Below are 16,438 nucleotides of genomic sequence, written 5' to 3' on the forward strand. Positions count from 1 at the left end.
GTCCACAAATGACTTTAACTATTGGAAGTATACCGGGACATTGAAAAGCATGAAGGTCCGGGTAAGAATCCGAACACAGTATTACTGCGAACACTATTTTGTAGTTTTACAGTTGTTTTAGTATAAATGTACAAATTTACAAACATTTGTAGTTTTACATGAATATTACTGTTCATTTACAAAAAAATCATTGTGGGTGAAGTGTGTATTTTGGGTGTAATTTATGGAAATGACTGCGTGTTTAACGACTAAATCCTAACACATTATTATTATTTAATGTTAGGCGTATCTAAGCTCTATTTCAACATTTTTTTTTTTTTTTTGGTGTTCGCAATATGGTGACGGTTAGGTAGTAAGTTACTCCCACTAAGTCACAGATTAACATCCCTTAACAATTCTGAACTCCATGGTTGGAACTGCTCCATCGGAATCAACTAAGTACAACGTAAAATGTGTTTGGTAAAGTTATAAAACATGTCAAGAACGTTAGTAATTGTATACGCCATATGTAAACTAGAAAAATGTTCTGTAGAACAGTATGAAAAATACATTTAATTCATAGGAAATAAATTTTAACCTATTTATAGTTTAACTCTCGTTACATGCTCATGATCGTACTCAAAATGTGTATAAAGGGCTACCCTTGCTCATTATTGTACAAACGGGAGTGCGATGATTTTTAATGATGTCACGGCGACTTATTATCAGTAAAGCCAACTGATACGTTAGGAGAAGCTTGTTAACTGGAATACGGATTTTATGTCACAGGATTATGAATCAAAATCGAATAAAAGGACTTTACGCGTTTATTTATTGGGTTCCTGGTACCTTCCAATTCTCTCCAAAGGGTGCACATCATCTTTTTTTTTTAATTTCCCCACCCAGGGATATTTATCACACCCCGCACTGGCGCACCTGTAGGGTTTGAAATATCGGAAACAAATTAATTCAGTTGAGCAGTTGCGAACTGGATTTCCGATGGCTCCCTGTTGGGGGGAAAAAAAATCATATTTTCTGCGACGAATGACACAGAGCCCTCGTCACTGAACTGTTTTCTCCCGTTCTTACCGTTCCCAGCGAAATTTCTCCTTAAAAGGTATTCATTTATTTCGAACACAATAAATTTATTCTGGAGAATATACGACTCGAGTTCAGGCAATGCGTTTAAAAAAAAGTGCCTTCCCTTTAGCGAAAAACTACGTTTTCTTTTCGATCCTTGTTTTTCTCCAAAGTGACTGTTCAATAATACTTCGATTCTTTGTTAAATAATGTTAGTCTAAACTTTCATCAGGCTCTTCTGAACACGGTTAAGGGCCTTATTTACCTGGCTCTATACAGTCTGCAAAGCTTGTGGATTTTAAAATTCTAAATATCTCAGATTGGTGTCTGTTTATGACAAACATTTTAGAATACGCTCAAGGTGGATGTGTATTCCTGTTTTCGTATTCCGTTTACAAACTATATATATATATATATATATATATATATATATATATAGATTTAGATTTAAAGTTGCTAACACCCTCGTTTTAGAATAATTTTTATGCACGAAACATCCGGTACAGATTCTTGAAAGCACGCAAGGAACTTGAACTACGCCCTTACTTTCATTTCCCCGTCATCTAATGTAACGGTCACCGATCAAATATAGTAGTTGCCCCATGCACGACGAGAAGACTGCGCTCCAGTTCATAGCCTTGCGCTTAGAGGCGATACCGCGTTAGAAGCACCAGCGAGCGCCGTACTTATCATCCCGCCTCACTAGCGCAAATGCACTCCCTGACTAGGCGGGTCCCAAGATGTTTACACGAGTTAATGATATCGTTATGACGTAGAGACCTGCAAAATTCGCGGTTTCGATGGCCTTCAGGATAGACTGCACATACCCCTGTACACTCGGGAAAATACCGCAAGTTCATTGGCTGCCGACTTGTAAGTTGTCTCAGCTGGATTGTCTGTGATTCGATCCTTCTTTGGTTGAGGGTTTATAACTGGTTGATATTCATCCAGATGAACAGTAAGCCAATAGCAAAATTATCTAAGAGGTATGTGTGTTTGAATTCTAACCTATCACCGAATGAATCCGCGAATTTTGCAGGTCTCTACTTATAACTAGTCTCGGAATCTTTTCGCGAAATATGCATGGCCTTACTCATTAGTCAATAACGAAGTCACGTCCTTTGGCGGGTTACGTGTTTGTAACCGACTCCGGATCGCTAATAACACGCCAAGAGAATTGTAATCCAAACATCAGTGTGATGTTTCAGTATATGTACGTGTACCTATATGTACTTAAAGTACTCTTTACTACCACAATGAATCCACCGAAAAAATCGCTGCTCTAGACTTTTAAGTAGGGTTTATCTGTGTGCAGCCCAAGCTCAACTAAAGCAATGTGGACGAAGCTATTGCGTCGGCATCCGCGCACGGAGCAAACAACCCCTCGCTCCTGCGGCCAATAAGAGGAAGAGATGAGAACAAATGACGGCGGAACAGAGGCGGAATGAGAACGTGGAGAGAATATCCTTAACCACTTCCACCCTCACGCCTCTTTCCCACACACGTTCACACATACACAGCGGTAGGGTCTGCTACAATTACTGCAAAAGTATTTCAGTTTCGAAGTATCTAATTTTCCGGAGCTTCAAAATGAACTGGACGAATAAGGAGAGTTTGGTTAGCTGATAGATGTGTAATTTAGCTATTTAATCGTGGGTTATCCGTACAGTTATACGTAGAAACCTGCACGATTTGCGTTATTATTGTGACAGTCTAGGTTGCAAATGTTTGTACCCCTAAATTTCCCTTGCCATTGGACCACGAGTTATTTGACTCGACGCTAATCTCCTACCTAAATATTGTACCCAACATTAGTTTATTGTTATATTGTGGATGAAATAATTCTCTAGACTAAAAATTTAATTAGTAATTATACCTTTGTAGTATATTTCAGTTTGTTGCTTTGAAAATTGTGTCTTATTAAAATTTTTGACATTATCATCTTTTACTCTTAGCTGGAACGGGACCCACTTTTCTGCTGCCTACTTTATCATAGGGAACCAGAAGCCAGTAGTAGGCCTGTATGGGTTTGTTTCTCTTGAAACTGGATTTTGGATGTGGTGCCGAGGAACTGAGTCGGCCATCTTGGATGGTGACGTCACGTCCTCAATCCTGGGTTGCGACTTTACGTGCGTCATATTAGATGACCTTAAAAACTTAATTAACAAGATTGGCTCAAAATTCTCCAAAATCGTCTATTTCCCATTTTTAGGAAAAATTACCCACAGTAAATTTTCAACTATAAAAAATATATATTACTTATATAACATATAATTCTTAGTCACGTGAAGCAAGGAGTAGCGTATTAAGTGCTATGATTAAAAAATATATATTATAAGACAATGCCGGGTAAATGTTTTACGAACATTTTATTGCCATTTTTTCTCAGGTAACTAATAGAAAATTGTACTTAACAAAAACGTTTGATATCATCTTCCATTTTAATGGCAGTGAATCAAATTAATACAAAATAACAAATTTTAACACTTTCCAACCCAGTAATACAATCCCACCGGGAAAAGTATAATATTTAATTTTTTATTTAAATAAAGATAAATATTATAGCTGGATTTAGTTCCTATCTTATATTTAACATACATGTATGTGTGATAGATAACGAGTTGAGCTACTCGCAATGTATATCTGCTTGTTTATCCCACTGCCCATGACCGAGTGGGTTCTACGATGGTTGGGTGGACATATCACTTCCCGACCAACAAGGTTGATCAGGACACGATTTCCGACTGCGAGCAACAAAGTTATTTTTTTTGACGTGAAAACGTCTAATAAATCGATGAACGCCGGCTGCACGCACGAAAAAGGATGACTCTTATTCCCGTTACGCACATTGTCCCGTTACGCTTTGTCTCGTTACGCTCGTGGTACGCTTGCGCCGCATCTATCTCTCTTCCACTCGATTGGAACAATCATCGATTTGACTTTTTCGAGGCACATTAAACTTGAAACACTCCCATTCGTTTCCTACTTTTCCTATCATCGTCCTATCCTTAACAGAATAACACAGATTGGAAGAAGTTAAATAGCAAACATGTATAAAAGTTATAGTTAAAATAATCTGTTCGTTAAAGTAATAAACATATTTGAATTAATGAGTGCAAATAAAAGTAAATTTCTCAATTAAATTGTCGATTTCATTTCACTCCTTCCTTGTATCCATAAAAAATTATTATAATTCAATAAAAATGATTCAATTTTATTCATAAAAGTATGCAATCATTTCATCAATGTTTTGCTATGACGTTGTCACTTTAAACTATCGTCCGTAAACGACTTTACAGACAACCAATTTTTTTTTTTAATGGGAAACGTGGTGGATTACTGTGAGCCAGTAGGTTTTTCTTGACGTATTCCCGTTTTCCATCAGCCAATAATTCCGTCACTGTTCTTATCCCATCACTTAACGTCGTTTCTGATTGATCCTGATGTCGACGTGTCGTTGAACACTAAATTTCATGGATTCATTAGAGAAAAACAAAATATAGCATGTTTTATTTATTGTTTCATTTATAGTTATAATATTAAAATATATAAAATACTATATATCCACCATTTCATTTCAAAAATTTGTTAATCTCTCTTATTATTGAAAAAATTATTCAGATCTCACATTTTGTAGGAAGTCTTGTTTCGCAGGTTTAATTTCAGAATACAAGGCGTTAGTTTGACATGTTTAGCTATAACCACTTAAGTCTCATTCTCACATGCCATGTTGATCTTTTTTCATCATAATAACTAAAATATAAGGGCACTTTCTGAATGTAATGATTTTTTTTTCCTTTTGTTGATCTCTCATTAATATACTTGCGTGACTGATACGCCCCTCGTGCCCTAAAATTATATTATTTTAATTTAATAAAAAGGCCTAAAAATCAGCTGAGCAAATTTATAAAAAAAAATACAAGTATTACCAGAGGTGGCACGAGGTGGTGAACAAGACAATTTTATACTCCCTGCACACAAGCAACTTGGGAGCTAGTGTATCGTTTAAATAGATATAGGTAAATGATAAATAAATAAATCATTACATAAGTATATTGGTCTATAGGTTTCCTGGTTTATTTTAAAAAAGAAAAATTAAATTAAATTCTGTTTACCATTTGTTTTGGTTTCACAATAAAAGTTACAAAAGTTACAAAAGGGAGGGCGAGCCCGATATTATTAAAACACGTTATATTATACTGTTAACAACAAAACAAGCACAGAAAAACAATTTAGAATATGTCCTTCATGACGTATTATAGCAGGTTAGGTTCGTCCACTCATTACTGTAACAATTTCACATATTCTTATTTGATAATTTCTCTATGGCACTGCTCGCTGGTATTCATTTAAATAATTTGTTTCGTTGGTGGTAGGGAGAAGTTATATTTTAAATATCATCCGGGGCTTCAAAGTTGCACGTCAGGCCGCGATAAAACTCTTCTTAAAGAGTCTCGAATCTCGAGGTCCTGGACAACATGATGGGTGCAATTTCGCCACCCAAATGTTGGACCCTGTCTGAAACACAAGCCAAATTCCAATGAATTAGACCTGCTTTCAGACAGTCCAACACAGTCGGCGCGAAAAGGCCAACAAACGGGAATTCTGGGAGGAAAAATAGACCGGAGTACTCATCAAACAGGGTGTAGCTCCTGGACTCAGGAAATGTCTCGCGCAGACATCCGAAAGGCGCGGACCGAGAATTGCGCGGATGACGCGGCAGAAATCATCATTTAGAAAGATAAAAAAATTAACAAACTTTAAACTAAAACATGACTTGTTTTCTAATTACTACGACTGACTGGCTACTACAGAATTTTGAAGCTGGGATCACATCCCTTAACACAGCTGACTACATTCCTTATTCGAAATAGTTCGTCGTTGCCGCGAAAAAGCTTCTTAACAGAGAGGACGCCGAGGTGACGCGGTAAGGAGCCGAAGTCAAAGTGCCGCGATGGCGGACAAAGCTTCTAATTAAAACGGGCGCTCGGCCCTAGGGAAAAGAGGGGGAAGGTTCGGCTCTGGGCCGAAAACTTCCGGAGGTGACCGAGGTGGGCGTAACTACGACTTCAGTTGTTTGCGCCGAAGGGCGAACACTGCGCTCTCTACCGGCGGGCACAGAAAGCTACATACGATCGACTTTTACAGGACGCGAGTAGAAAGCATAGGGCCTTATGGCGCAGCAGTGCTGCTCTCTGGTGGCCTACAGGGGAAGGAAAGGAGGTTAGCAATGTTGCCACTAGGTGTCGCGGGCGTCAGCTCCACTCGCTAGCGACAAGGGCAGAAGTAACAGTTTCTGCCACTAGATGTCGTGGGTGGTCCATCTTTGCACATATTTTTTTCTATAGCAAATCGTCCTTGAAGTCGGCCACTGCCTGATGGGGTTCACGTCAGGTCAATGATCCTGGGCTAAATTCTCAGAACCACGGTGGGTAGCTGTGGGGGTGAGAGAGTACAAAAAACGCAACGAGGCTGGGAACGAGCCTCCTAACGTGACTTTCGAGGAGGGAACCTAAGACGTATGCGTGACGGTAAGCGCTGTTCTACGCTCGTCTCTGAAAAGGGGTAACAACTCGTCCAGAGCTGTTGTAGGCAAATTTAGTCATGCAGGAAATAATTTTACAGGCCGGGAACGTGACTGTAAGCAGGAGAAATGTCAACCGGGCTGCCAACGACGTCTTAGACTTGCAGAAGATCAGATTGGTCCCTGAGAAAAGGTGCTTCGGTCCACTGGCGCAAAGTTTAACTAAGTAGAGTACACCAGCCTAACAAAATGTAAATCACCCTTTTTGTAACCAAATTATATAGAAAATAAAATTTCCAAAAATAATTTTATAATTATAATAAAAATTTAAAAAAAGCGTGCCGAAATACCTAATTTCCGACAAACGACTTTCAACTCCCATTATATTACACTAGGTGAACATAATTTTGTTGGAAATATTAGAGACATAAAAACATATGTAAGGGAGATAACGGGTTAAAAAATTAAGGAAAAACAAGTCTCTTTAATAGTAGCATTGACGATAAAATGAAAACTTCAAAAGGTTCGTGTGTGACCAATCCTTAGAGACCTGAATAATTCGCGGGTTCGTTTCGTGTTATGCTACAATTCAAATAATGATACCTTAGTGCTTGGTCCACTGTTAACCTGGAGGACTGAGGGCCAATTAGAGAAGTGTCGAATCACAGGTCACCCAGTCGAGACGACTCACAAGTCAGCAGCCAATGAACAGTTGGCATTTGCCCGAGTGTGTTGAGGATATTGGAGTCTATCCTGGAGTTAATTCAACCCGCGAATTTTTCCGGTCTCTACCAATCCTTAGGAAGTACTTTCCCATTCCATTTCTACTCTTAGGCATGGAAGTTCATTGGCAGCTTCAAAAGAGCTCCGGGTCGTCTCAGCAAAGAAGGGATGTCGGCGGCCGCGCGAGGCTTGTAAGCGGAGACAAGTTAATGGACGCCTCTCTCAAATATGGAAATTATTAATAAGTGAAATGTTTGAGTGCACGGGACGGATGAACGAGAAAGCAGGACTCGTGCTCCCGCGGAACGTGTTTTTAATGGACGTGCCTTGTTCGTGCACGCCTCGCGACGCGAGACTCGCCCTGAGCCCTTTGTGGGGGGGGGGGGGCCTCTCGCCAGCGCGCTGCGCCACCCCCCCCCCCCCCCCAACCAGGCGGGGGTGGTGGGGTGGGGGGTTTGGAACAAAGAGGTGTTTCGGAAGTGTAAGTTGCTGCGGTGCTTTAAGTTTTATGGACTGAAAGGAAAGTGATTTATGTACGGTGTAGTGGACGGCGGGTCGCAGCGGCGAACTTGCGGAAAGGCTGTCCTTCACGCGCGCAAACACACACACACACACACATTTACACCCACGCGCAACGTACACGATGTGTGAAATTCGTCGAATATCTTTCAGCGCCAACTACGAAACACGTAAAGAATTTTTTTTATTTCGTGCTCGGTGTTATGCAAAAGCTTAAGCATGCCTGCGTTAAAAAAAAAAAAAATTGGCCTAGTTAAATTATTGTATGTAGATATCACCTTAGTTTTGTACTAGCCACAAAATAGCCTATCGATCTAGACCCCCAGCCAAATATTTCATGTTAACAGAATATATATATATATATATATATATATATATATATATATATATATATATATATATATATATATATAGTACAACGTCCACAATATAATAATAAGATTTATTTTTTGTCACGAACTGATTTTTCTGTGACAAAAATATTTTCTTGCAGCCATAAAAACTGATTATTGTAATGTAACCTTTGGCGTTTAATTTAATTATTTTTTTTTAATTTGCATACAAAAGCGATTATCACTAACACCGATTACCTATACTGTGATAAATAACGTCCCAGGTAAATTTTTACTTTTAATGATAACGGACGTACCTATAGACTCAATTATACGGAACCTTCGAAACTTTTGAGTAACGACCCGGTGCAATCATATTTATATGAGATTATTACAGGAGTGGAGATAGCACTATCGTGTCTTATTTTTCTATGTGATATGAATTGATTATTTAAGTAATCGATGCACCAGAGATTCGTTTACTTATTATTTACCAGGCAACGGGCTCGTGGTACACCGCTTGCTATGCCATAGACGATACACACCACAACTAAGCACATTTCACAATCCTACCGACTAAGAAAATTATTCTAATTCCAATTATCACATTTGAGGAGTTGCCACTTCCCCCCACCTCCCTCCACAACAATAATTGTAGGGAGCTTCCACAGAACTTTAATACCATCTAGCCCATGGACATTTTCGAATGATTGGGAGGGGGTGTGGGGTGCTTCGCCCCCCCCTCCCTCCTTTTTCCCATTTTCCTGGAACGAGTTCGAATTACGAGCGAAACTTTCGTTCTCGAATAATGAGTACAAGTTTAGCTACCGGGAAAATTTGCTGATACATTTCGCAACATGATACAATTAAAAACAATTTTGCTTCTTCTGCCATTGGTTCACAGTTATTCTGGAGGACTCTTGGTCAATTAGATACCCTCACCAAAGAAGTCACCCAGTTGAGACGACTCACAAGGCAACAGCCAATGAACAGGCGACGTTTGCCCGAGTATGCAGAGGATCGCTCAGTCTATCCTGGAGGTCAATGAACCTACGAATTTTTCCAGATCCACGTATGATAAATACGAAGGTTACGGATTAAGTACCGTTTGTCTTGCGTATCACAATCTTTGGTTTCGGGTTTTAGTAGGTTTTTTTACGTCGCACTTTTATGCACATGTTTCTTATGACTAGGGACCGGAAAAATTCGTGGATTCAATTACCTCTAGGATAGCCCCCATTATCCTCTGCACTTCCCCAGTAAACACGCATGTTCATTGGGTCCTAAATTGTGAGTCGTCTCCACTGGGTAGTTTGTGATTCGACGCTTCTTTGGTCGATAGTCTCTCATTGACCCAGAGAGCTCCAGTTAAACCGCGATCCAATAGCAGAACCAGCAGAATTATTCACATGTTTGAATTTCAGCCTATCACGAAATGAATACGCGAATTTTTCCGGTCTCTACTTATGACGACAGGACCATCGAGGTTATAAAAGACTCATCAATGTTGGGATCGAACCCACGACTTTCGCCACTCAAGCGGTACTCGTTGGCGATCACGGGAATTGAGGATTTGTTCTTGGGTTTAAGAAAATTTGTCACATTAGGCATATTAACTCATACATAGAGACTGCAAAAATTCGCGCTTCCGATTACCTGTAGGATAGACTCCACAATCCCATAATATACTCAGGCAGATGTACCTGCTCATTGGCTATTGTCTCGGGAGACAAGTCAACTAGTAGGATGCTTGCGATTCGATTAGATACTTTTTTGGTTGAAGGTTTTTCATTGACTGAAAGTTCTTCAGATATACTGTGAGTCAATCACAGAAGCAATATAAGAGTAGGTACATTTGTTTGGATTATAGCATAACACGAAATGAATCCGCGAATTTCACGGGTCTCTAATTATATGACGTGAGGAGTTTCACAGATGTGTTTGAAAAGATAATGAACAGCAATGCAGCAATGGAATTTGGCGTTTCGTCTCCCCGATAATTATTTCCGGCCAGAATCCGTAAATTAATTTGGTAAACTGCTCTCTGCTGCGTTAATTAAGTTTTGTTTCCTACCTTTAAAGCCATACAGGTGCGCCACTGCAAAAGCGGAATGCAAAAATAATTAATAAATAAAAACTACGCTAAAAAAGGATGTGAAGGTATCGGAAACAGAGAAGCTTCCACGCTCTGGAAAAAAAAACTCACCTGTGTTGAAAGAGAATAGAATAAGCGATGAATTGTGCGAGCATGAAATCGTGTTAGTTAGCAAGTGATTAAATTACAGCGATGGTGTAGAAATATTTCCCGAGAGTGATTCATACTTCCATTATAGCGCACCGGTGAAAACCTCAGATAATTTCAATTTTTTGCTTGTAGATGGTTAATTTTGGATGTTGGTCCTGATACTTCGGTGGATAGTCTGCAGCCAAGAGTTCTTCGCAATAACTGATAAAATAATACTTTGTATATTTTTATTAACCTCGTCTTTAAAAATCTACTACTTTGGAAAAAATTATATTGGATGTCATGGTTAAACATAGCCTAAAATACCAACAAATGTAAAACAGAAATTCATTTCCTAAAGTTGATTTTGAAGTGAAACTTCTAATGCGACTTCCAACAAGGTTGGGTTAAACGTTTAACGCTCCTGGGGAGGGGGAATAGAAACAGACAGAGCGAGTGTGTGTCATTTCTCAATGACCACGAGGTCTCGCCGCGTCAATTTTCTCCTTGGGGCGAACCCGTCCGTTTAATTAAATAAAAAGCTTTTATCGTTGAATCATTTCATGATTTATTTTAGTTTGATTTGATACGATATGATTTCACTAAAAATAAATTTCTACCCCTTCCTATTTTCATTTCCACATTACGAAGTTTCACTTCTTCCGCGCGGAGGGACCTCCACGCACTACTTTTTATGTCTCTCGGTTGTCATAAAGTGGTATTTCATATTTTGTAAGTAGCAAGTATCAAAAATTAATTAGACTAATAATAACGTTAGATTTGGAATTGTTTATTACTTATTTATGGGAGAATCTTTTAGCAAACAGATTTTTTTTTTACCAGCTGCACCGAACTTTAATTGGACGCAAGGGGACCAATTAAACATAGCTGCCTGTCAGGTGGCGCGACACAAATTACGCACGTGCTTTGCGCTGCAAAGGGTTTGTAAAAACGCAGCCACACGAATCTGCGTTGTGAACGTGACGGAGGCAATGCGTATCAGACCTGCGCGCAGTGCGCATGCGTGGTGCGTCGCGAAGCACGCGGTGAAACGTGCTTACAAACCAACGGCAGTCGCCTTACTCCTTGCTCTTTGGCGCTCAGGGTTGGACTCCAAATAACGAGTGCGGCACTCAAGTCGACTTACGCGTTTTCATCGGCTACTGCCACGTGTCTCTTCCACTTCGGATCGCACGCGATTAGGTCAGATGGTTTGTAGGTGTTTGGCATTAACTTCTCACTGTAAAAAATATTGTTTGTACCTTCACAGTGCAAATCCTTGGAAACCCAGTTGTTGTCAACGATATCACTTGTGCAACTTCAAAGCAGAGCTTTGTAAAATTTCAAATGGTACAAAGCTCAGCCTTGCAATTTATACAAGTGATATCTTTGGCAACTGAGTTTCCAAGGACTATCCTTCTAAACGTACAAAAATCTCTTCACACTGTAATTATTCAAAGCGTGTCAAGTATCCCGTGATACAATTCCCATTTATGTACAATCTATTTGCATTATAGCTTATGAATTAGGATAAACGTTCAGCGTGTTTATTGGTTTTCATTATAAAATAAAATACATCTCAGTGATTTTACTAAATAAAATTATTTATTTTGTACAAGGTTATATATTATTTTTGAATGCTCAGTATTTATTTAAATTTTTCCAATTTGATTGAAATTATACTTTACCAACCGTATTTATAATACCACTTCAGTCCTTTTATTATTTTATTTCTATAAATTTATTGCATACAAAATTAAAGTTTTTTTATGACGCCAAGTAAGTATAGGTTCTAACGCGCGTACATAAGAACACGCACACGTTTTATTTTCCAAATAACACAAATACACGCCCATACTTTGCCCAAACAAAAAGCCGACGTTTGCATGCAAATACCCCACGGAGGTCGGCCCTACTTCATATTTTTTCGTGATGCCTGGCTTATTCTGGTGAGAGTTTCCCATCCTTCACATCTCCCGACGTCCGGAAAGCAGTGAAAGAGGGGGGGGGGGGACCGGAAGGTCGGCGTGTGGTTCCGGTGGCCTCACCACCCCCCACCACTTGCCTGCATGCATTACCCACGAGAATAGTCAAGGCCATGTCCGAATGCGCGTGAAACGTAGCTCATACTTGTTTCTCCACGAAAATGACGTCACAAAGGCTGTCCGAACTGGAAGTGCAGTATGCAAGAATGCAAGTCAACGAATCTGTATAAACCGGAAAAATTAGCATATTCATTCGGCGATAGGTTAAAATTCAAATACTTATACCTTTGAGATGATTTTTCTATTGGGGTACTGTTCATCTGGATGAATCTCAACCTATCATAAACTCTCAACCAAAAAAGGATCGAATCACAGACAAACCAGCTGAGATGACTAGAGACCCGTGAAATTTGCGGGTTCAATGACCTCCAGGATCGACTCCAATATCCTCTACACACTCGGGCAAATGCCAACTGTTCACTGGCTGCTGACTTGTGAGTCGTCTCGACTGGGTGGCCTGTGATTCGACACTTCTATGAGTGAGGGTCTCTAATTGGCCCTCAGTCCTCCAGATTAACAGTGAACCAATGACAGAAGCAACGCTAAGGTATAACTATTTGAATTTCAGCATAACACCAAATGAACCCGCGAATTTCACGGGTCTCTAGAGATGACTTACAAGTCAGCAGCCAATGAACTTGCGTTATTTTCCCAAGTGTACAGGGTAATGTGCAATCTATCCTGAAGGCCATCGAAACCGCGAATTTTTCCGGTCCCTACGAATCTGCGTACTCATCGCGTACTCTGAATTGAAGAAACGTCACCAGTATGGGAAATTTTTTTTAGGAATACATTTACGTTTTTTAAAGAATTTTAAAATACTGGTCCCATTACATTTTACTAGTATTAATCAATTGAATAAAAATTAATATTTAAAAATATTTATAAGGGTACTTCAACAAAAACATGCACATACATACTGATGGTAACTAATAAACAAAGGTAGAATCAAAAAGTAAATGGCTTAAATTCGCATGAAACTAATGGAGTGTTAAATATTAATTTAATAATTTATTTAATATACCAAGTTTTTAAAACATACTACAAATTATAAAATAATTTATTCTTGTCTCATACAGATTTATAAAACCATAAATTTTCCTAATCCCATTACAGATTGACTTGAAAATTTGTTATAGTGAATTACTTGTGAGGTTTAAAACTAAAATCAGAAGGAAAACAATGTGTGTCGCATGCAATAGTCAGGAGTGTGAGAGTAACTGTCGCTGAGAAACATCACATAATAGTTCATATAATTTACAGCACAATGAAATTGTTAGTGAAATAGGTGAACTATTATATTCCATTGCATGCACCTCACATATTTTATTTTAATCTTCCAAGTATCTTCATAGCTATTAAAATTTCATAATCACAAATTTTCAGAGCAATCTCTAATGAAGCTGGGAAAAATCATTTTCTAACTTTTAGTTCAGTTTAGGAGAGTTGTATATTTAAAATCAAAATGTTTTTTTTTTATTATTTTCTCCTCTTTAGTCTTGTGTTTGTGAATTTTTGCAATTTTTTTTAAACATATTGATGGTATTAAGAGAGTGCCATTTGGCATATTTGGTAGGTTTATTTCAGTTTATCTTCACCTGATTATATATGAAGTCACGCATACCTACCAATAATATATCACACTGTTCAGTTGTTATTTTCCTGGAAAAAAAATAAAGCCCGAGTCGATACAAACAGATGGAATGTCGGTATCGCAGGCGCCGCCTGGGAGTACTGCGTTCTGCATCCCGCATAACTGTACTGTTGTGCACGTAGCCTAAAGCCACCAATCCTGGGGGCTTGCTAAATAAAAATATGTACTGAACAGTCAAACAAACAAAAAGGCAGACATACGAAAAAGCGAGTTAATATTGCATTGTCTTCCAGCTATGAGCTATGTTCAATGTCTATAGCTTATCGGGAATTTAGTTTAAAATTGAATTGCACAATTTGTACCGAACAGGCAAACATACAAGATAAAATAGGCAAGTTAATAAAAAAAAGTGGTGAAAATGACTGGTACCAGCTGAACATTGTTGCTTCCAGTAAAATGTTTTTTGTTGGATAGATTAATGTAAACAACCTGTTCGGCTGGCTACTGCCGCTAGAAGAGGTCGAGCAGTGAACTCTCCCGGATTCGCCGCGGACGTGTTCCGCGCCTCGGATGTGTGAGCTCGCGCAGAAAGACTCAGGCGAAGGGTTGACGAACCTCTGTCCCACGCACTCCCACAGGACAGTAACCCATTATTGACAGTTCGAAAATTAGTTTTTGACGTGACAACGTCTAATAAATCGATGAACGCCAGCCGCACGCACGAAAAGGGATGACTAATTGTCCCGTTTCGCTCATTGTCCCGTTACGCTCATTGTACGCTTGCGCCGCATCTATCTCTCTTCCACTCGATTGGAACAACCATCGATTTTACTTTTTCGAGGCACATTAAACTTGAAACACTCCCATTCGTTTCCAACTTTTCCTATCATCGTCCTATCCTTAACAGAATAACACAGATTGGAAGAAGTTAAATAGCAAACATGTATAAAATTTATAGTTAAAATAATCTGTTCGTTGAAGTAATAAACATATTTGAATTAATGAGTACAAATAAAAGTAAATTTATCCATTAAATTGTAGATTTCATTTCACTCCTTCTTTGTATACATACAAAATAGTGATAATTCAATAAAAATTATTCAATTTTATTTATAAAAATATGCAACCATTTCATCAATGTTTTATTATGATGTTGTCACGTTAAACTAACGTCCGTAAACCGACTTTACAGACAACCAATTTTTTTAAGTTTTATTGATTTTGAAAATTTTTTATGTGTAAACATCTCAGCTCGCGGTGTACGGAATTTGTTACCGGTGATTCTGCGAATGGAACAGAAATGTGTAACCACGTCTGTGGCGGAAGGCGTCAAACAAAGTTCACAAAGCCAAAATGAAACTTTATAGTATTAACTGTTTAGTGAATTTTAATAAAATTCCTTGTCAAAAATCAGGTCCAAATTCGAGGTTTAGCATTTTTTTTCAAGTCTCTTTAGCTTTCATCGGAACCGTTTAGTTACATAGTTTAGAGATTTCGGTCTGCTTTTAAAATAATTCAGTAGTATTCTATATTTGCTACCAGGGCACTCGTGTTTCTCCTTGTTCAACCAGCAGCGTAGAGAGCGCTGCCGATACAGTTCCTGCATTTCCCGCATAGATAGCGCTACCGGTTATGAATTTCATATTTCTTTCAGAGATTTGGCGTGTTCCGAACGGCAAAAATTGTTTTAAGAAACAGTAACACGCATAGTTTTTTCTTTATGGTGTATTTAAACAGTGAGTAATATTTACTGTTAAATAATCTTTATTGATCAATAAAAATGGATATACTGAGCAGTTATTTTGAATTAGGTGATAATTTTGTTGATTCGTGTTTATTTAGAGAAAATAAATATTATTTTTTCTCTCTGTCAATGCCATTTCTACCGCTTACGATATACTTACGAGTCGAGGGTTTGAATTTCCAAAGAAGTTTCACTTCTATATCTTGTACTGAGATAAGCGCTATATTTTTTTGGGGTAGTGGGGAGGGGGGTTATAGGTAGAGACCGGAAAATTTCGCCGGTTCAATGACCTCCGGGATAGACTCCAATATCATCTACACACTCAGGCAAATGCCAGCTGTTCATTGGCTGTTGACTTGTGAGTCGTCTCAACTGGTTGGCCTGTGATTCGACACTTCTATGAGTGATGGTCTCTAATTGGCCCTCAGTCCTCCAGATTAACAGTGAACCAATGACAGAAGCAGCGCAAAGGTATAATTATTTGAATTTTAGCATAACACGAAATGAACCCGCGAATTTTTCAGGCCTCTAGTTACACGGACGGTTCAGACGATACGATTTCTCGCCCGAGTCTTGCCCGGTGTTCGCAGCGAACGGTCGTGAACACCCGACCACGCTCGGGACCCCAGCTGCGCCGTTAACGCGAGCCCCTGCCGGGGGAGAGGGGGGGCGCA

The 16,438-nt window shown here is 39.0% G+C and overlaps 1 protein-coding gene across 1 annotated transcript in view; it reads left to right on the forward strand.

The window, feature by feature from the left end:
• The window catches only part of LOC134541842 (neuroligin-2-like), a 198,012-nt gene that overhangs the window by 114,070 nt on the left and 67,504 nt on the right, over positions 1-16,438 (forward strand). The gene's annotated exons all lie outside the window — the stretch shown is intronic.

This window comes from Bacillus rossius, assembly GCF_032445375.1.
Source record: "Bacillus rossius redtenbacheri isolate Brsri chromosome 4 unlocalized genomic scaffold, Brsri_v3 Brsri_v3_scf4_2, whole genome shotgun sequence".
Lineage (NCBI taxonomy): Eukaryota > Metazoa > Arthropoda > Insecta > Phasmatodea > Bacillidae > Bacillus > Bacillus rossius.